This window comes from Castor canadensis, chromosome 11 (genome assembly GCF_047511655.1).
Source record: "Castor canadensis chromosome 11, mCasCan1.hap1v2, whole genome shotgun sequence".
NCBI lineage: Eukaryota > Metazoa > Chordata > Mammalia > Rodentia > Castoridae > Castor > Castor canadensis.
Window position 1 is genome coordinate 23,990,158 of NC_133396.1, and position 21,730 is coordinate 24,011,887.

Sequence of the window (21,730 nt, forward strand, 5' to 3'; positions counted from 1 at the left end):
GAATAGTTCCAATGGGGAGTTCATTACCCTTTAAGGCAGCATTTTTCATTGTTGGCCAGCTGGTTATTAGATTTTTTTTTCCTCCATCAAATGAAGAGAACTCTTTCTATCATAAAACTCTGCTCTTGAGTTCAGGATCCTCACAGAGGAAGTGGCCCACTTGAGCCAGGGAGAAAGGATGTGTCTTGGACTGATCTCTAGGGACAGACTCCCACGTGGGTACAGTAGGTTCCAGGGGCAGGAGCCCTATTATGCCCTAAGGTCCCAATCTCCCACCTCCACCACCCAGCACTTCCTGCAGACTGGTGCAGGTAAATTTTGAGTTTGGAATGCATGGTTTCCATGATGTAGCTTTGGGGCCACAGCTGCAACAAATGCCTGAATTTCCATTCATGGTAAGCCCTCCCACAGCTGAAAGGATAATTATCTGCCTGCTGAGCTGACAGGTTCCCATCTGGTGAGGGCTGAATGCTGTGTCTTTAGAAAAGAAATCAGAAAAGGCAAGCTCCTGGCCTGGCTTTGACAGATCCCCTCAGCTACTCTAAGGGGAAAGAAAAAACTGCTGAGGTGGGTATGGGGGAGGCAGAGAGAAGGCCTAGAAAGGAGAAGAGGACGAATCTGGGATGCTAATGAATTCCCTGTGATCTCACCCTCCCTTATTCCAGCACTAGCGCCTCTGCAAAAATTGGTAGGGCTTCCTTGCCAGCTGGAGCCTGAAAATGTGCCCAGGTAGACAGAACCCTGAGTCCCAAGCCAGCCTCTTAAACACTGGCTGCCTGCTAATGGGTGACTGACTATAGGGACAGAAAACAAGAGAAGGGATCTACAATTGAGATCCACGTGACACTGGTTTTCAGGGGTCTGCTTTCCTGGTCTTTGCCTTCCTCACCTCTTCAGTCCCCTCCCACTAATGATACAGTCATGAACCCAGAACAAACATTTACAGCCCAGACAAGTGCCATGCCAAACCCTCTTCCTCCTCTCATCTCCATTCCCCATTACAAAATAATGAAAGGAACACCCTCTAGGAGTTTTAGTAAAGGTGCTGAAGTCTATCACTTGACCCCTGTTCCATTTCTTCTACAGAAGCCAGGGCGCAAAGTTGCTAGCCCTATACCTGGTCAAGACCAACATCTGCTGGGAACCACAATAGCAGAGTGATCTGAAGAGCTGGTAGAACCATCATAGTCAGGCTCAAGTAAAGCCACATTGGCATCACTGATTTCCAACCATGTGCCAGGCCTTGGCACCAAAGTTGTGAAGCAGGAATTTTTAACATTTAAACTGAGTTCAGAAAACTCACATAACAAGGTCACTCAGATGAAAAAGTAGCAGAAAGGGAATTTGAACCTGGGTCTATCTTGCTCTGAACCCGTGCTTGAAAAAAAAAAGGAAAATTTTTATTATGGAAAATTTCTAACATATACAAAAGCACCACAAGCTAACACTATGAACTGACATATACCCATCTCTAAGTTCCATTATCAACATATGGCTGCCCTTGTCACATCTCTACCCCTATCCATCCTCCCTCATCAGGTTATTTTGACACACATATTACACAGCATGTCACTTCATCCATAAATAGTTCAGCATGTATCTCTAAAAGATAAGAATGTTTTTAAATCCCTCACAATAATAACTCCATGTGAAATATACCAAAAAATGTCCTGTTGTTCTTTGAAACAGAAAAATTGCAAGATTTCTATCACAGCCATAAGGGAATAAAGCATTTCCTCAGCCCTGTGGCATTTTAGCACTGTGTAGAAAGGGCACATTCACTGTCTGCCCAGAGCAGGAGTGCCAGTCTGGCAGCCCTACCCACCTGCATGTTTCCCGAGTAACAGGGATGCAGCAACTACAAAGGAAACCTAGTGGAAAATGTTATCTAACTAGTCTTCCCTGCTGTACTAGCTTAGAGAATGTGTTATATTGTTGACTGACATGTGCGCATGGAATAACATTAACATCGAACACACCCACTGTGTGTCAGACGCTGAGCGACCAAGCACTTGAGTTTTAAATTCTGACTAGATTTTTGTGGTTGGAACAACAAAATTCAGTACAGAATTCCATTTCCATCCTGCACTGAAATATGAAAGAGATAATAATCACTTCAGGGGCTGAACCTGTCAATCAGCAGCTTTCTTAGGAATGTGGGTGCATCGGTGTGTGCACACACACAGAAGCCACTCTGCCAGTCACCTGGACAGTATCAAGTCTAAGACATGGTTTCTGCCCTTTTCTGCCTTCTCCTACCATGGAAGAAATCTCCTCTTGTTCAAGTCCACAAATACTTAGTAATCTCCCTCTTCCATACTGCAGGGCTTATGGACCCTGTCCTAAGGAGTCTGGGAGTCAGGTAGGGGAGTAAAAACAAAGTACACTAATCATTTGATATCCATAGGGAATTGGTTCCAGAAATCCAGCAAATGCCAAAATCTGAGGATGTTCAAGTCCCTTATATAAGATGGTATAGTGTTCACTTATAACCTAGGTATAGTCCACTACTTTAAATTATTTCTAGATTACTTATAATATCTAATATGATGTAAATGCTATGTAAATTGTTGTTATGCTGAATCAAGGAATAATGAGAACAAAGGAAAGTTTGTACATGTTCAGTACAGGCACAGTAAGTTGCTAATATTTCTGTCTGTAACTGGTTTAATTGTAGATGTGGCACTCGTGGATATGGAGGTCAATTGCACACAAAGAAATAGATCTACAAAGCAGACCATACCAACTGGCACAGCAGATATAGAAATAGCATCTCAACAGTGGTAACCAGTAGTGGCAATTCAGGATGGGGGAATCAGTAGAACACTGGAGAGGGCAGCAGAGGACACATAGAAAGTTCCCAGGACTCCATGCAGTTCACTCCACATGGCCATGATCAATGGATCTAGGGGCTCGCATTGGGTTTACTCTCCAGTTACTGCTTATAGTCACATTGGTGATAGCCTTTAGGGAGAGTGGCTGGCTTTGGTCCTCTCTGTGTTCTTCAATGAGTCTAAGTCAGGGATCCCTGACTGCTTGGGCTGTCTGCTCCATTCCGTGGGACCCTGGTTGCTGGTGAAGATGGCTCCTGAGAGTCGCTCATTAACTCTGGATGCCTGGGGATGCTGCAGCTCTCCTGTAAGGGTTTGCTCATTGAATCATGGTTTTCTGGTGCAATGAGGAAGACATTCCTCCTCTGGAGATAGGCACAGAGTTAGGCTTTTGACGGATAGGTGGTGGACAGGGAGCTATAAGAAATGTGCAGGAGCAAAGTGCTTTCAGAGAAGTGCAAGTGGAGGGTTGGCTGTGGTGGAACTGAGAATGGAGACCCTGGGAGGTGGCTCTAGAGAAGCAGGTGGGGGCACATTGAGGACCCATACAAACAGGCTGAGGACTTACACAGCAACACAGAGCTGAGGAAGGGGCCTGGTGAGGTTGTCATCAGACCTGAGGAATATTCATCTGGCCCAGCAGTTAACATGGATTGAAATGGAGGAAAATATGAAGGCCAGAGGACCAGCTAAAAGGCCCTGTTGTTATGGCTTATTTCTCTGTGCACCCTGCTAAAGTGTGGGCCTTTTTTTTTTTTTTTTTTGGTGGTACAGGGTTTGTGTGCTCAGTAGCAGGTACTCTACCACTTGAGCCACTCTGCCAGCCCTTTTTGCATTGGTTATGTTTTCAGATAAAGTCTTGTTTTATGCCCAAGCTAGCTTGGACCACAATCCTCTTATTTGTGCTTCTTGGAGTGGCTGGGAAGATAGATGCATACCACCATGCCCAGCCACTGGTTGAGATGGGGTCTCACCCCTCCCCCAGGCTGGTTTCAAACTGTAATCCTCCTGATCTCTGCCTCCCAAGTGGTTGGGATTATAGGCCATGACTGGCTCACAGTGGGCCTCTAGAAGAAAACCTTCTGGTTCCCAAAATCTGCAGTATATTAATTCCTTATTTCTCAGTGCCTGGCACATAGTAGGTACTAAATAAATATTTGTTGGGAGGGAGGGAGAGAGCAAGGCAGGAAAGAAGGGAGAGAGGCAGTAGTAGGAGGTAGTCTGGGGAGAGGTAATGAAGTGCTTCCACAGGGTAGTGGGAAGTTAAGGGAGCAGTCACAGATGTTTCAATGAGGATCTACAGGACTTAGCAAATGACTGGATGTGGGAAAAGGGCAAGAGCAAGCATCTCCTTGACTGGAGAATGATGGGGCCATTAATAGAAGTAAGACAAACTGGAACATAAGTGGGTGCCTGGGAAGAGGCAGTAAGAGGATACTCTCTCTTTGGACAAACCACCAAAAGTAGCTGCCCAGCCAGCAGCCACAGATCCAGAGGGAGCTGTACAGACTGGGAGACATGTACAAAGAGGTTCTAGTGGCAGTTATAGGAGTGGGTAGGTGGGTGAGATCACCGAGCAGCAGAGAAACAAAAACAAGAGGCCTAAGAGCAGAACCTTAGGACCACCAACACTTACATAAAGAGAACAAGAAATTGTTGGAGACAGAAAAGGAAAATCAGGCAAGTGCAGGTCAGAACAGCCAAATAGGAGAGGTTCGGGCAGGCCAGGAGCCAAATACACCAGAAGTCCAGTAAGCAAGCCTGGGGATGTGCCTGTGGTCCAGCCACAGGAGAGTCCTTAAAGGACATGACAACTATGCCATGGGAAGGGCAAGATTCAGACTGTGCCAGTTAACAAAGAAGTGGGTGGTGAGAGCTGAAGCAGCCAACTAAAGCACTCTTTGAAGGGCTGTGACAGGATGGGGGAAAAGAAAAGAAGGCCCTGCTAGAAGGGAAGGTGGGGCTGGAGGAAGACATGTTTTTGGAATGGGTGCCAGGAGAAGGGATATGTAGGTGGAAGAGAAGGAAACAGTGAGGTGGAACGGAAAGGAGACAGAGAACATTTGATGGAGCAGAGAAGGTCCCAGAGAAGAGGAAAATCAAGACAGCATTATTGGAGGCTGGTGGATTGGCTCAAGTGGTAGAGAGCCTGCCTAGGAAGTGTGAGGCCCTGAGCCCTAAGCCCAAACCCTAGTACCACCAACAGAGGGAGGGAGGAAGGGAGGGAGAGAGGGAATTATTTTTTTAAAAGCACACTAATGAGGCAAGGACGTAGCTCAGTGGTAGAGCATTGCAAGGCTCTAGATTTAATCTGAAGCAACACACACACAGACACAGAGAAATCGAAAGGAGCACATAAGCACTTCAGTGGTGAAAATAGTAAGTCCTTACATTTGAAAAACATTGAAATACAATCTACACTGCATTTTTATATGCTTTATCTCATTTAATCCTCACAAGCGGCATATTATCTCTACTAAAATGCAAGGTCACATGACTTACCCAAGATCACCCAGACCATCAATAGAAAAACTTGGAATCAAAGAGTCAATCAAAAGATGCTCATAGGTCAAATGCCTGCTGTACTGGCACTATATTAGGTACCAAAGATCCACAGGTAGTGGCTCCTGCCTTCCAGTGACTGGGCTCCACTCTGCTAACAGATGTGCTCTAAGACATAAATGTGCAGAGAGGATGTGTGAATAATGGGTGCACTCTCACACTGGAGAAAGAAGCCAATGCAAGGGAAGCTTTTGAAGTTTGACCTGAGTTGGGAAGGACAAACAGGAATGAGCTGGCTGAGAAGTGGCTGAGAAAGACATTCCCAACAAAGAAAATTAGTGTGCAAGGGCCTGGGCTTTTGGGAACTGTGAGCAATGCACTGCGCTGGAACACAGGGTGGGTGGGGCTGGGTGCAAGAGAGAAGTGTGCCAAGATGGGAGGGGGTGGGAACAATGGCATGCTACTCTGAAGAATTATAATTTCCCCCTTGACTAAACTAGTGAAGAGTTTTAAACAAGGGAAAGATTTCACCTGATGTACATTCTAAAACAATCTCTGGAGGTCCCCTGGAAGCAGTGTGGAGGATGAATTGAAGGAGGATATTATGGGAGGCATAGAGGCCAGTGAAGATGTAAATAGAGTAGTCTATATTTGGCAAGAAAGGACAAGGTCCTGGACTGGGGCAGTGGCAGTTGTAATGCTACAGAAAGGATAGATAGATAGATAGATAGATAAACTGGCCAGACTTAGAGGAAGAAGGAAATAAGGAAAGAAAGTGGAGGAGTCTAGCAGGATTCCCAGGTCTGGCTTGACCAGAAACAGGCAGAGAAGTAGAAATTGATGCGATGGGGATTTGAGTAGAAAATAAGCTCAGGATATATTTAGTTGAGAAGCCTGTGGGACATCCAGATGGAGGTGTCCAGCAGACAGTTGGATATGGCAGTCTGGAGCTCAAGGCAGGCTGAACTGAAGATATGTCTTTGTGAGTCACTATTGCAAGGTAGTGGTTTGTGGGGTGAGTGTCTGCAGGGAGGCTTGAGGATCTGGCATTTAAGGAACAGGAGAAAGAGAAGAGTGAAGAAGAAGGTGAGGAGAAGACACCCAAGAGATAGGAGAGGGGAAAAAAAAAGAGAGCCAGGCATAGTGGCACATGCATGCAATTCTGGCACTTGGAAGGCTAAGGCAGGAAGATCATGAGTTCAAGGCCAACCTGGGCTATGTAAAAAACCCTGTCTGAAAGAAACAAAGAAAGAAAGATGGCTGGAAGCATGGCTCAAGTGGTAGAGCACCTACCTGGCCTAGCGAAGACCTTGAGTACAAGCTCCAGTACTGCCGAGAGTTCCATATAATTTGCTTTTTTGGGGGGAGGAGGGTGAGGGGTGGAGATGGCTTTCTCCAGGCCTTTAGGAAATAGAACAAAAATAAAAGAAAGGCTCTTTCAAGCTGAGAATTGGAAGGAGAAAGCCAAGTCTCTCTCCTCTCCTCTTGGCTGTGTTCTCTTCACTCTTGCTGCAATAATCAGTGCATTCACAGAAAATAAAGTACGTAGTTGACAAAATGTGGAGAGTCAGATGTTCCAAATGTTTCTATTATGTGCTTTAAAACTAGACAAGCTGAAAATGAATATCTTCCAATATAATCATGCTGCCCCTAAATTTTTCCTCTGATAAACATTAAACTGTTCTGTTTACCAGAGATGTTAGCAAGGAAAATAAACAACTGGACTATTTAGGAGTATTTCAAAATTGAAGTTTAACCATAAAAGAAAACAAGAGGAAAAAAAAAATTCCCAACTGTATGAATACTGCAGACCTCAGTTGCCCTTGAAATCTTTTTCTCTGCCTAAATTACATAATTCTTCATCAGCCAAAGATATCAGTTTCACATGCTAAAATTCACTGTGTATGTTTCATACTTAAAGAACAGGATATTGGAAGAAAAGAATAATATGAAGAGATGTAAAAAGATTTGAGAGCCAATGCAGATATAGGCATGGGAATTTTCTACAGAAACCTCAAGGATATTATTGAAAAATAAGTGAACAGACTTCCATTTCATATGGTATAATTAACCCAGGCACCCTAACTGACCCTTCTGCTACAAGCAACTAAAAAATCTAAGTATAATAGTCAACCGCTCATACCTATAATCCTAGCTACTCAGGAGACAAAGATCAGGAGGATTGAGGTTCAATCCTCCATCTCAGGCAAATAGTTCACAAGACCCTATCTCGAAAAACCCTTCACAAAAATAGGGCTGGTGGAGTGGCTCAAAGTAAAGGCCCTGAGTTCAAACCCAAGTACGGCAAAAAAAAAAAAAGTCAAACCACCTTCTTCTAAATACATAAATAAAAATATGCTGGGTGATGTGGCATGTGTCTGTAATCTCAGCACTCAGGAGGCTGAGGCAAGAGGATCTCAAGGTTGACGCCATCCTGTCTCAAAAACAAACAAAAAAAAAAAGTAAGAAATCTTCAGTCAAACCAAGTGTCAATAGACACCCCGAGAGAAAAATGGAGCAACTGGCAAACCACTGAGCTTTCATTTTTCAAGACTTTAAGGAGAGCCAGGGACAGAAGACAGAGCCAAGATCATCCCGAGATGGGAATGCTGATTGGATATTCTCCCATCAGGTGAGACACAAAAGGTATGCCCTTGCTGTTAGGCTAAACTAGAAGTAAATCTAACCCTTCCACCTGAAGGATCTGCATCCAAACTGGCCTGCCTTGATTCCAGATACTATATGAAGTGAAAAAAAAATACTGAAAATCTGTAACCAAAGCTAACCCCAATACAAGTTTTCAGCCCAGATTCCTACTAGTTGGGTGATCTGGAAAGGCTCCAGCAGAAAATTCAAAGTACCTGAAATACCAGAAGAGTCAACTGCAATCCTTTCTAGAAACACCCAGCTTTACCTCAGCCCCACCCCCCAAATCCAAACAGGTAAAATTTTAAGAAATATAAGTTTACAGTCAAAAATCACAAGACCCAAGAACAGAAAAATCATGAGCAAAAGAAACAGAAATATAGGCAGGGGAATCAAACCTACAAAAACATTAGATACTGGAATGATCTAAAATAACTACTTTAGGCCAGGCCTCATGACTCATGACTGCAATCCCAGCTACTCCAGAGGCAGAGAGCAGGAGGATCGAAGTTCAATGTCAGCCCAAAAAAAAGTTAGTGAGACCCCCATTTCAGCCAATAATCTGGGCATGATAGCCCAAGCCTGTGATCCCAGTTAGGGTAGGAAGCCATAGGTAAGAGGATAGCAGTCTGAGCCCAGCTCCAGAAAAAGAATGTAAGACCCTACTCCAAAAATAACTAAAGCAAAAAGAGTTGAGGGCATGACTCAAGTGGTAAAGTATTTGCCGAGAAAGATCCTGAGTTCTAAACTCCATACCACCAAAGGAAAGTAACAGTAATAAAATAAGACAATTTTAAAGCTTTTAAAGAAAAAGCATGAGTAAATAATAAGAGATTACAAAAATGATCAAGCAGCTTTCAAAAAGAAACCATTCTGGAAATGAAAAAGGTAATAAAAATTTTAAACTCAGTGGGCAAATTTGGTAGCAGATAGACACAGAAAAGGTAGGACAGAGTCAAAGGAATGATTAAGGTGACAGCATAGTGGAACAAAAAATGGAAAATGAAGGGATACTTATATATAAGAGTCTCAATTCTTTTTTTATGACAATATTATAATTATATCGTATGTTTTACTAATACATTGGGAGATCTATATCAATGATCTATGGCGTAAGATATGCATAATAATTCTAACTATGTTAGCTCATGCTTTTCAAGAGAATACTGGTGAGGATTTACACACAACACAATTTGCTGTAGTAGAATTTTCCTAACCTGTACTGTAAAAGGCTTTAATAAATAGACTTAATCTTTTTTGGAAATAACTTCTACTAAAGATTCATAATCAGCATAGTCCTTCAGTGACTGTATCAGTTCATCCAGTAGACAATCTCCTTTCATGAAATTTTCAAGATTATGCAGTGATTTTGAGGCAGGCTAAGCTAGATTAACCATTCCTTGGCTCAGGAACCACCTCCCTACTCATTGATTATTGGATGAAAATCACCTGGTTCTCCCCTTCCCATAAGTTATCCTAGGTTTTAAAAGCACCTGAAGAGCAGAAACAGAAACAGGCTTTCTTGGCTACTGGCTTCCAACTAGGCCCCACCATGTTTCCCTTTGTATTTCTCTTACCTAACTTTTAATAAATTTCCTTTACATCCATCTGTCCTGCCATGGATTCTTTCTCATGGGATACAAAGAATTTGGAAGTCTTCTGATCACAGACTGCACCAGTGCTGTTAATTTTTTATTCTGTGATCTGTGACCTGGTTCTTTGGAAAATTATATGTTCTTGTTCTTATTTTCTCTGATCTTTCTTTAGTTCCAACCTGAATCTTTGTAGCATTGTATCTTTTCCTTGTTTCTTCCTCTAGAAGCATACTATACAGCTTTGCATGTCACTTTTTCACAGCCATCTCTCTACTTTTCAGTTGAGACCTCTCTTGTTGGCATTCATAAACAACACCTGTTGGAAGATGGACTATCTGGACAGCACTGTTTGTGGTATTTACATGCTGGCCTCCAGCTCCACTGGCTCTCTTAGTATCAATTTTCAAATCTTTAGGATTGATCACCAGATTAATCTCAGTAGGCTGGAGTACTATTGCCACTGTCATGGTGCTAATACGGATGCAGCCTTGCTTATCTGTCTTTGGCACTGTTTGTATTCTGTGCACACCTCCTTCAAATTTCAGGTGTTTATAGGCTTCTGAACCCCCAGTCTGGCAGATGCATGTCTAAGGAAAATATTCCAGGGTTTCAAAATGCCATCTTTTAAATGCAGCATACTGCTGATACATATCAAACATCTCTGGAGTAAACAATATTGCCTCCTGGCCCCCAACTTCTGCAGTTACCTCCAGGATCAAATCATTTTCATCTGTTTCTTCTGATGCTTCAACGGACTTATTTCTTTCTGACACAAAGCCACTTCATTCTCTGCAAGCTTCCTTAAATCTTCATTCCCATCCTGCAGCAAGGGTTTGGATTCCTGCAGCTCCTGCTCCTTCTCCATCAGGAGTCTGGACATTGCCACCAGTTCAGGCCTGCTGACTTGTAACTGGGCTGCTGGGACCTTGAGGAAGGTCCACAAGGGCCCGCCATGGGCAAACAGCTCCTCTAGTGGCAAGCTGGGCCACCAGCCCTGTGGGCCCACAGATAGTGGGCAGTGTCACACAGAAGCTGACAACACATTCCTAGGGCCTCAATGAATTCTTAATAGAAATAAAAGGAAACCCACATTCTAACACAGCATAACAAAATTGTGGAACACCAGATACTATGCACCCTGAAATTTTTTCATAAGAAAAAAATTATGAAAAAGGAAAATCCAGTAATAACATTTACCACATTAACAAAGAAAGGGAAAGAACTCTTTGACAAAATTGAACATCTCTTCACGATTTTAAAAAAAGGAAAACTCTTAATAAATGTAATGGTGATCTATAAAGAGCATTTTCTTTAAGGTTGGAGACAAAGAGGCTTGAATTTCAATATTACATTGGATATCTTCACAATATGGCAAAAATTGAAATGGAAGTAAGGATCAAGGAAAAAGACAAAAAGGGAAAAAAACAAAAAATTGGAATGGAAGAAACAAAATTGTCATTATTTATAGATGACATGATTGTTCACATTGATAATCTCAAAGAATCTACCAGTGTATATATTACTAGATGAGTAAGTGAATTTAGCAAGGAGGCATAATAGATAGAAAATCGGTAAGTAAAAATCAAGGAGCTGGGGGTATAACTCAGAGGCACAGCATGTACTTAGCATATGTGAGGACCTCGGTTAAATCCCCAGCACCAAAAACAGAAAAGAAAAAAAATCAAGTACATTTCTATGTACTACTAACAAAAATTGTAATTTAAAAGAGATTTTGTGTGTGTGTGTGTGGTATTGGGGTTTGAACTCAGGGCCTCACACTTACCATGGAGGCACTCTACCACTTGAACCACTCTGTGAGCCCAAAAGAGACATTTTTTTTGTGTGTGAATATATGTGACACTGGGGATTGAATCTAGGGCCTAGCACATGCTAGGCAAGCATTTTACCATTTGAGACATATCCCCAACCCTTTTACTTTTTTTGCAGCACTGAGGTTTGAACTCAGGGCCTCATTCTTGCTACGCAGGCTTACCGCATGAGCCACTCCGCCAGCCCTGTATTTTGTTTTTGAGATAAGATCTCACTAACTTTGCCTGGGCTGGCCTCAAACTCATGATCCTCCTGTCTCTGCCTCCTGAGTAGTTGGGACTACAGGCATGTACCACTATGCCTAGCTTAAAAGAGGTATCCTTAAAGCCAGGTGTGGTGGTGTGTACCTATAGTCCTAGCTACTTGGGATGTTAGGGCAGAAGAGTCACTTCAGCCCAGAAATTCAGGGTTAGCCTAGGCTAGCTCAGTGCTAAGTGCTTGCCTGGCATGCACAATGTCCTGGGTTCAGTCTCCAGCACTGGGAAAAAGAAAAAAAAAAGGAACAGAAACACCTAGAAACAAAAGATATGCCAGACTTCTATGGAGGTAAAATCATAAAACTTTTAAGACATCTAAAAATACTAAAGCAGGCACTATGCTATGTTCACATTTGTAAAAATATCAGTTCTCCCAAAATTGAACCAATACAATCCCAGTCAAAAATCCCAACAGATTTTGTAAAGAGTTTGGCAAGCTTATTTAAAAATGTAATCAAAGTACAAAAGGCCTGAAATAACCAAAACAAAATAAGATCTGGACTTCCTCTTCCACATCTGGCCTCTTTAAGAAGCAACAATGATTAAAACAGTGTGACATTGGAGCAAGGACAGAAAATTAGAGCAATGAAAAGAATAGAGAGCCCCAAAATGCACCTGCCTACATGCCAGTTGATATATAACAAAAAGAGTCTTGCAGATGAGTGGGAGAGATGGGATTGTACAATAAATAGCAGTAGGACATTGAGTATCTATATAGAAAAAATAAAATTGGAACACTACTTTTCACCATTCTGTTCCAGGTGAATCAGAGACTCAAATGTGAAAGGAAAAACTGTAAAACTTTTAGAAGATAATAAAAGAGAATATTTTGATGACCTCAGTGTAGGGGAGGATTTCTTAAACAAGAGACCAGAAACACTAACCCCATGACTCTCCACCGGGGCAATGTGGCCTGTCCTTCTCAGGGTACATTTGCAATGTTTGGAGGCATCTTTGGTTGTCAGAATTTAGACAGAAGTGTGCTATTGGTATCTAGCAGACAGAGGCCAGGGATAAGCTAAACATCCTACAACATACAGGACATGCACACTCATATGCACATACACCAAAGAATTATCCAGAAGAATGTCGATAGTGCTAACACTGAGATATTCTACCGCATTAACATTAAAGAACATCTGTAGCTGGCTGCAGGTGGCTCACCCCTGTAATCCTAGCTACTCAGGAGGCAGAGATCAGGAGGATCACAGTTTGAAGCCAGCCCAGGCAAACAGTTCTGTGAGACGCTCGAAAAACCCTTCACAAAAAAGGACTGGTGAAGTGGCTCAAGGTAAAGGCCCTGAGTACAAGCCCAACCTCAAAAAAAAAAAAAAGATATGCAACTTAATTAATAATCAAATACGTATAAATTAAAATCATAATAAGATAATAATTTACAACCATAAAATTGACCAAAAAAGAAAGTCTATGACTAGGGACATAGCTGAGTGCTTGTATAGCATGCACAAGGCCTGAGTTTGATCTCTAGCATCAGAAATAAATAAAGTGTAAGGCAAGGATGTGGAATGACCAAAAATCTCCTACACTGGAATGGGAGTATAAATTGGTACAACCACTTTGGCAAATAGTTCGGCATTACCTAGTATGTTTGTCAGTTTTTCACCACTGTGACAAAATACCTGAGAAAACAACTTGAAGGAGGAAGGGTTTATTTTGGCTCATGGGTTCAAAGGTTTCAGTCCTTGATTGGCTTGCTTCATCAGCACCAGAATGGCAGGACAGAACAAAGTTGCTATCTTCACGGCAGCCAGGAAGCAGAAATATAGACAGAAAGAGGCCAGATACAAGACACCCTTCAAAGGCACAGCCCTGTGACTGCTTCCTCCAACCAGGCCCCACATTCCACCACTTCTAAATAATACCATCAATTTATTAATCCACCAATGGATTAATCCATTAATTAGATCAGAGCCCTCATGATCTAATCGTCTCTTAATGATTTGATCCACTAGCTGGAGACCAAGTTGCTGACACATGAGCCTTTTTGGAAAACACTTCATATCCAAACCATAACACCTAGGAAGTAGAAGATGCTTAGTACCTAAGACTCAGCAACTCAATTGCTACCCCATATACCCCAGATAAATTCCTGGACATTTACACCAGAAGACCTGAAAAGACATATTCATCACAGCACTGTTTGAGTAACAAAGTAATTAAACAACTCAGATATTTTCCAATGATAGAATAGATAGGTAATAGTACATTTGTATAATGAAATATGAGGAACAATTGATAAATTCTAGCTATACAAATCAGTATGAAAGACCCTGAAAGCACAACATTAAATAAAGAAGAAAGTCATACTCTTTTTTTCTTTCCCTCCCCATCCCACCTGGCAGGTGCCTTTCCCTCACCTTTAATAAACTTTATTATCACACTCACTACAAAAAAAAAGATAAGTAAGTCACAGAAAATATATGCTGCGTGATTCCATTTCTAAAAAGTTTTAAAGACACAAAATTAAACAATAAAGAGCAACCAGGTATACTTATAATCCCAGCACTCAGGAGGCTACAGCAGGAGGATCATGAGTTCAAAGCAAGCCTGGGCTACATAGTAAGATCCTGTTTCAAAGAAACAAAAATAAACAAATTTTTAAAACTTAGGAATACTTGCTAGGAGTCATAAGATATTTTTAAATGGTTATGGTACCGGCATAAAGACAAACATAGACCAATGGAATAGAATAGAGCCCCAAGATAAATCCTTGCATATGACTTTCAACAGGCATGTCAAGATCATTGAATCAGGAAAGGGAATGGGTTCCATACCTGGCACCACACACACACACACACACACACACACACACACAAAAGTAAAAAGTCAGTCTTGTCAATAAATGGTATTGGGAAAGCTGGATATGTACATGCCAAAAAAAAATGAAGTTTAAAAAAATGAAGTTGAACCCTTAGTTTACCCTATATACAAAAATGGACTCAAATGGATCAAAGAACTAAACCTAATAGGCAAAACCTTAAACTCTTTGTGTGTATGTGTGTGTGGGGGGGGCACTGGGGTTTGAACTCAGTGCCTCACGCTTGCTAGGCAGGTGCTCTACCGCTTGAGACACTCACAGCTCACCATTAAACTCTTAAAAGAAAACAAATGGGAAAGCTTCATGGGATTAGATTTGGAAATGATTTCCTGGACATGACACCAAAACACAAAGAAAAATTGGTAAGTCAGACTTCATAAAAATTTAAAACATTTTTGCATGAAAGGACTCCATCAACAGAGTAAAAAGGTGACCCATGGAATCAGACAAAATATTTGCAAGTCATAAATCTGATGAAGGGTTGACATCCAGAATATATAAAGAACTTCTACAACTCAAACAACCTTGTTTAAAAATGAATAACAGTTCAGGAGGTTGAAGCAAGAGGATGGAAAGTTAGAGGCCAATCTGGCTACAGAGCAAGACCCTGTCTCAAAAATAAATAACACAGATGCAATGTGTTTGGTATTATTCACTTTCAGTGCACTGAAAGCTATTGAATAATAGGGGATCAGGGTGATGATAAAGAGTAACAATAGAGGGGGTAATCAAATTCAAGTACAGTATATGCATGTGGGAACTACACAGCGAAACTCCTTTGAACAACCACTATGCATTTAACAATGGAGGCCAAGAAGGTAAACAGGTCCTTTCTGGGGGTGGATGCCAGCTAAAGAGGGAGGGTGAAGGAGGGTGAATGTGGTCAATGTACTTTATATACATGTATGAAAACAGAACAATGAAACGATTGTTCTAAGAGGGAAAAAGGAGATAAGGAAGAATGATGGGGGGATGAACTCAATCAAGATTCATTGTAAGCACATATGTAAATGTCACAATGAAACCTCCCTGTATAACTAATACATGCTAATAAAAATGTAAAATAAATAAATATATTTAAATTAAAAATGGACAATAGACTTAAATAGACATTTCTCTAAAGGAGATACACAAACCAATTAGCACATAAAAAGATGCTTGGCATCGATAATCATTAAGGAAATGCAAATCAAAACTACAAGGAAATACCTCTTCATCCCCATTGAAATGGCTATTATCAAAAAACAGAAAATAACAAGTGTTAGTAAGGGTGTGGAGAAATTGGAGCCCTGGTACATGGCTTATGAGAATGTAAAATGGTACAGCCAATATAGTAGTTCATCAAAAAAAATTAAACATAGAAAAAATACGATCCCAAAATTCCATGAAGTAAAAGCAGGGACTCAAACTGATATTTGTACACCCATGCTCATAGCAGCATTTCTCAAAATGGCCAAGAGGTGGAGGCAACCAAAGTCTTCATTGGTAGCTGAATGAATATTTAATTCAATGGAATAGTAGTCATTAAAAGAAAGGAAATTCAGGGCTGGAGGTGTGGCTCAAGTGGTAGAGGCTTGCTTAGCAAACGTGAGGCCCTGGGTTCAATTCCCAGTGCTGCAAAATAAAATAAAACAAAATGAAAGGAAATTCTAACATACGCTACAACGGATGAACCTTGAAGATTTTGTGGTAAGTGAAATAATCCAGTCACAAAAAAGACAAATATGGTATGATTCCACTAAAATGAGATTCCAAGAGCAGTCAAAATCATAGCAACAGAAGGTAGAATGGTGGTTGCCAGGGACTGGGAAAAGGGGAGAATGCAAAGTTACTGTTTAATGGGCATGGAGTGTCATTTGGGGAAGATGAGAAAGTGCTGAAGACGAAGGTGATGACAGCTGCACAACAATATGAATGTACTTACACCACAGAGCTGTGCACTTAAAAATGTTTTTTGTTATGTATATTTTGCCACTATAAAAATAGTTAATATAAATTCCCATCCCGATAACAGTTATCTTTGTGATGAAGAAAGAAGATACAGTTGGTGTATATATGACTTCTCAGGTGTGTTGATATTTTCTTACTTGAGTAGCAAGATTCATACACATTCATTTTATTGTTGTTTTAAAACTGTATTGTGTGTGTGTGTGTATGTGTGTGGGGGGGGTACTGGGGTTTGAACTCACAGCCTATACCTTGATTCACTCTACCAGCACTTTTTTGTGATGGGTTTTTTCAAGACAGGGTCTCAAGAATTATTTGCCCAGCTGGCTTCAAACCTCAATCCTCCTGATCGCTACCTCCTGAGTAGATAGGCTAGGATTACAAGCATGAGTCATTGGCACCCAGCTTTTTTTTTTTTAAGACACAGCCTCTCTATGTGACCCAGGCTGCCCCAAACTCTTTCCTCCTGCCTCAGCCTTCCAAGTATTGGGGTTACAAGCACGCACCAGCACAAGTGACATGAACATACATTTTTTTCACGCATTATTTTTGTGTATAGTTGAAGCATATACATATATATGTATATATATATACATATATATTATGTAAATATTACAAAGATAAAAATGTAGTAAAACTACAATGAAAAAATGAAATCATAAGCACAAATTCAGGATAATGGTTACCCTCTGAGAGAAAAGGATCAGAAAGCACAGAGAGGATCTGGGAAGGAATCCCAGGGGATTTTAGAAGTCCTGGCTATGCTCAGTTTCTTTCTTTTTTTGGAGGGAAGGAGTGAGACAGATTTGAGCTCAGGGCTTCGAACTTGCAAAGCAGGAGCTCTACCGCTTAAGCCATATCTCCAGTTCATTTTGCTCTGGTTATTTTGGAGATGGGATCTCACAAACTGCCCAGGCTGGCCTCAAACTTCAATCCTCCTAATCTCAGCCTCCCAAGTAGCTAGGATTACAGGGCATGAGCAACCAGCTCCTGGTTGTGCTCCGTTTCCTAAGCTGAGAGATAGAGAGACATGAGGGTTCACTGCATCTTGATCCTTTTTTTTTTTTTTCCTGTGGTGCTGGGGATGGAACCCAGGGCCTCCTACATGCTAGGCAAGCACCTTACTACAGTCCATGATTTTTTAAATTTTCTTTTTTTTAGTATTGGGGTTTGAGCTCGGCCTTCGCCCTGAGCCATTCTGCCACCCCTTTTCATTTTGGGTATTTTCAAGATAGGGTTTCATGAACTATTTGCCAGGGCTGGGTACTGCAATCCTCCCGATGATCTCTGCCTCCTGAGTAGCTAGAATTACAGGTGTGAGATACTGGTGCCCAGCTGATTTTTTAAATTCCTTATGTATATTTTGCAAATGTTCTTTTTTTCACTATTCAATATTTAATAAATATAATTTTACAACAAATCCTATTAACATAGTTTTTATGTTTTGGTTTTACTTGTAGAACTATTGCAGCATCAAACATTGAGGCTATCAGCTTAGTTGCATTTATCTAATCTTTCCTAGTATTTTTGTGGTGCCATATGGTGACCATAAAAGACTGAAAAGATACTTGCAATAAGATGAACAAACCTTAGTACATAACAAACTATCATTCCCTTCTTTATGTAAGTGGTTAAAATGAGAACATGAGGGGCAGGGGCGGGGAGAGGGAGAGATGGTAGGGGCAATCTAACCAATGTGCAATATAAGCCTATTTAGAATTGTCACAAGAGTCCCCCATGTACAATGAGTATATCCTAACAAAAATTAATGGGAAAAAAATCAATAAATAAAATGAGAACATGCCCTCCTTTGGGGGTTTATTAAAGTTTTGCTGAAGCTCCTCTGGTACCAGGAAGGGTGCAAACTGGGCCACTCTGTCCTCTGGCTGCATTCAGCTCATTTGCTTCCTTACCTTTTTTTCCTACATTGACAAAGGAATAATACATACAGTCAGCCATGTACAACAGCCTGTCATATTTGACAAGGAAAACATTTCTAGGCTGAAGTTCCAAGTATGTCCACTCTTATATCAGAAAGTGAGTGGGGCTTGTTATCATGGGGATCCACAGGGCCTTTTGGCTGAGCCCACAGCATCACAAAGGGCCTCAAATTGAGATCTTTGGAGCCGTTAAAGCAGTTGCCTAGCATGCACAGGCCCTGAATTCTATGTGGGATTATATACTAAAAAAAAATTACACCTTTGACCTTATCTGCACATGAGATCAATAACACAGTCACAAAGACATGGAAGATGAGATGAGGACATTTGTTATGCGTCTTTAAGCATATGTACAAATACTAGACCACACACTCCGTTATGTCCTATGAATTAATGTTTGTTACAATTCCTAGCATCATCTTGTGACCAGCAGTTATACTGCTATATGTTTCTTGGTTTGGAATTCTAATTTTTAAATGTAAATAGTTAAAAACTTTCTACACATTTTATAACACTGCTTTGTGTTTCTTCATTTTGTGATAAATCAGAAGCTTTTAAAAGTAGGGTTGCTTGATTCAGCAAAGAGAAATACAGGACACCTGGGTCGATTTTAATTTCAGGTAAACAGGTAGAACATTTTAAGGGTGAGGATGTCCCACCCAAAATTTGAGACACATTTATACTAAAAAAAGTGTTCATGGTTTATCTGAAATTAAAATTCACCTGGAGCTGGGTATGGTGGTGCATGTCTATAACTCCAGCTCTTAGGAGGCTAAGACAGGAGGACTGGGAGTTCAAGGCGCATGGGTTACATAGCGAGACCCTGTTTCAAAAGAAAAAGGTTTTTTTTTTAAACTGGGTGACTTGTATTCTGACAGTCCTATTAAAAATGTAAGTACCCAGCCTCTGTATATGAGCAAAGTGCATTTCAAATATGATCTCATTTAAACCTTGCCATAGCCCTATCAGCTACATCTTATAGCTCCACTTTACAAAAGAACAGAACACCTGCATAATGTATTCAAGGTGAGATAACAGGTATCACAGGAATGAGGAATCAAATCTTGTTCTTTCCCTGTGTACTGCTCATTAGAAAGCTTTCAGATGGGCAGGGCCAAGTTCTGTAATCCCAGCTATTTTGGGAGGCTGAGGCAAGAGGATGGCAAATTCAAGACCAGCCTGAACTATATAGCAAGACCCTGTCTCAAAATAAAAACATAAATAAAAGAGGGCAGGGGAGGTAACTCAGTATTAGCAGGTTTGCTTAGCATGGTCAAGGCCCTGGGTTTAATCTTCAGTACTGGGGAAAGAGAGAGAGAGAGAGAGAGAGAGAGAGAGAGAGAGAGAGACAACAGAGAAAAAGCTTTCAGATGGACTTTATTCAAGGTTTTAATAAAAAAGGGAGAAAAGTTCTGGAAATACTCCAAAGATTTTTCTACAATATCTTAATATATTTTTTCATGTCTAATTAAATTCATTTGTACTGAATGTAATATAATTATAAATGAATTTGCATAGCCTGACATGGTTCAAGGAATTTATTTGTAATGAAGAGTTTAAGAAAGTCAAGTGTTCTTTTTCAGCTAAGCGGTTCCCAGTTTTCTACGTTTAGGACTCCCCCAAACCTCATTTGAAAAACGTATTAAATCTTATACAGCTCTCTTCTCCCACCTGCTGGAAACATCGTAGCACACATCGCTGTTGGAAAATGAGCTCTATTCAGTAACCACACTCAGTCCTTCTAATACCATGGCTTGTTTGCTTAGTGATCTTAGCCAACTACTAAGAATTATAGCTTTCTGGGGTTTCCAAGTTTTACTGTTTTCAATTTGTAACACATTCCAAATGAGTGAAGCCTGAACTCTGACCACCTGGAAATTAGTATTTTAGCAGTTTTTCCCACATGCAAGTATTTTTCATACTTGACTAGTGTTCTATGGTGACTGTTCTGCCAAGTGACTCACATAGAATTTAATTTAATAGTTGTCTTTAGTATTGCATTCATGAGGTCTGATAAAAAATATTTAATAGAACAGAAAAAATACTTTGTTTAAATTATCTTTTAAAGATTTTTGAAACACTGTCGTGCTAAAGCACGAGAGCAGAGGAACAATGCTCAGCTACTTTCTCATATACCCCCTGCCACCCTCACAGTCTACCGCCCCCACCAGGGCAGTTCCTTTGTTATAATCAATACGAGTCATTGAGTGTCATTATTACGCAAAGTCCATAGCTAGCATAGGGTTCACTCTTAGTGGTGCATATTCCATGGGGTTTGACAAATGTATACTGACAGGTATGCACCATTATACATCAGTGTTTTCACTGCCCTCAGAATCCTGTGTTCCACCTGTACACCCCTCCCTCCCCATACCATCTCTGTAACCATGATCTTTTTACTGTCTCCATAGTTTTGTTTTTTTCCAGAATGTCTTATAGTTGGGATCACATACTATGTGGCCTTTTCAGGGTCTTGCACTTTCTAGGTAGGCACTCTACCACTTAAGTCAAGCCCCTAGCCCCTTTTGCTTTTATTATGTTTCGAATAAGGCCTTGTTTTTATGACTGGGTGGGCCTGAATCTATTTACAATTCCCATATCGCTGAGATGACAAACATGCACCACCTTGCCCAGATTTTTTAGCAATTGAGATGGGCTCCTGTGAACTTCTTCTCTGTCCTGGCCTCTAACCTTGATCCTCTTGATCTCCTCTGGAATGGCTAGGATTACAGGAGTGAGCCACCAGACCCTACAAAGTGACTTGGTTCACTTAGTAATATCCATCTAAGTTTCCTTCATGTCTTTTGTGTGTGTGTGTGTGTGTGTGTGTGTGTGAGAGTGAAGCAGAAAGTGTATTGAGATAGAAAAGTGTAAAGTGGGAGAGTAGAGCCCCCAGAGTTGGGGGTAGGGTGCCAAAAGAGGGTGCCCCTCCTCCATGTCTTTTCATGGCTTGATAGCTTATTTCATTTTAGCACTGAATTGAATTTCTATTCCATTGTTGGAATAAAACACAGTTTATTTATTCAGTCACCTTCCAAAGAACACTTTGATTGCTTCAAGCTTTGTCAGTTACAAATTAAGTTGCTATAAATAACTGTGTGCAGGTTTTTGAGTAGACTAAGTTTTCAATTCATTTGGTAAATACCAAGTAGTGTGACTTCTAGATCATATGGTAAGAGTATATTTAGTTTTGTAAGAAACTGCCAAACTATCTGCCAAAATGGCTGCACTATTCTGCATTCCCACATCAACCAATAGGAGTTCCTGTTATTCCACATCCTCACAAGCATTTGGTATTGTCAAATACGAAATAGGAATATAATTGTAGTTCATTGTGGTTTAA

At 40.8% G+C, this 21,730-nt stretch overlaps 1 long non-coding RNA gene and 1 pseudogene across 1 annotated transcript in view; both read right to left on the reverse strand.

Annotated features, from left to right (window-relative positions):
• The window catches only part of LOC141413741 (uncharacterized), a 37,069-nt gene that overhangs the window by 5,079 nt on the left and 10,260 nt on the right, over positions 1–21,730 (reverse strand). The gene's annotated exons all lie outside the window — the stretch shown is intronic.
• Positions 9,227–14,343, reverse strand: LOC109691951 (peptide chain release factor 1-like, mitochondrial; annotated as a pseudogene).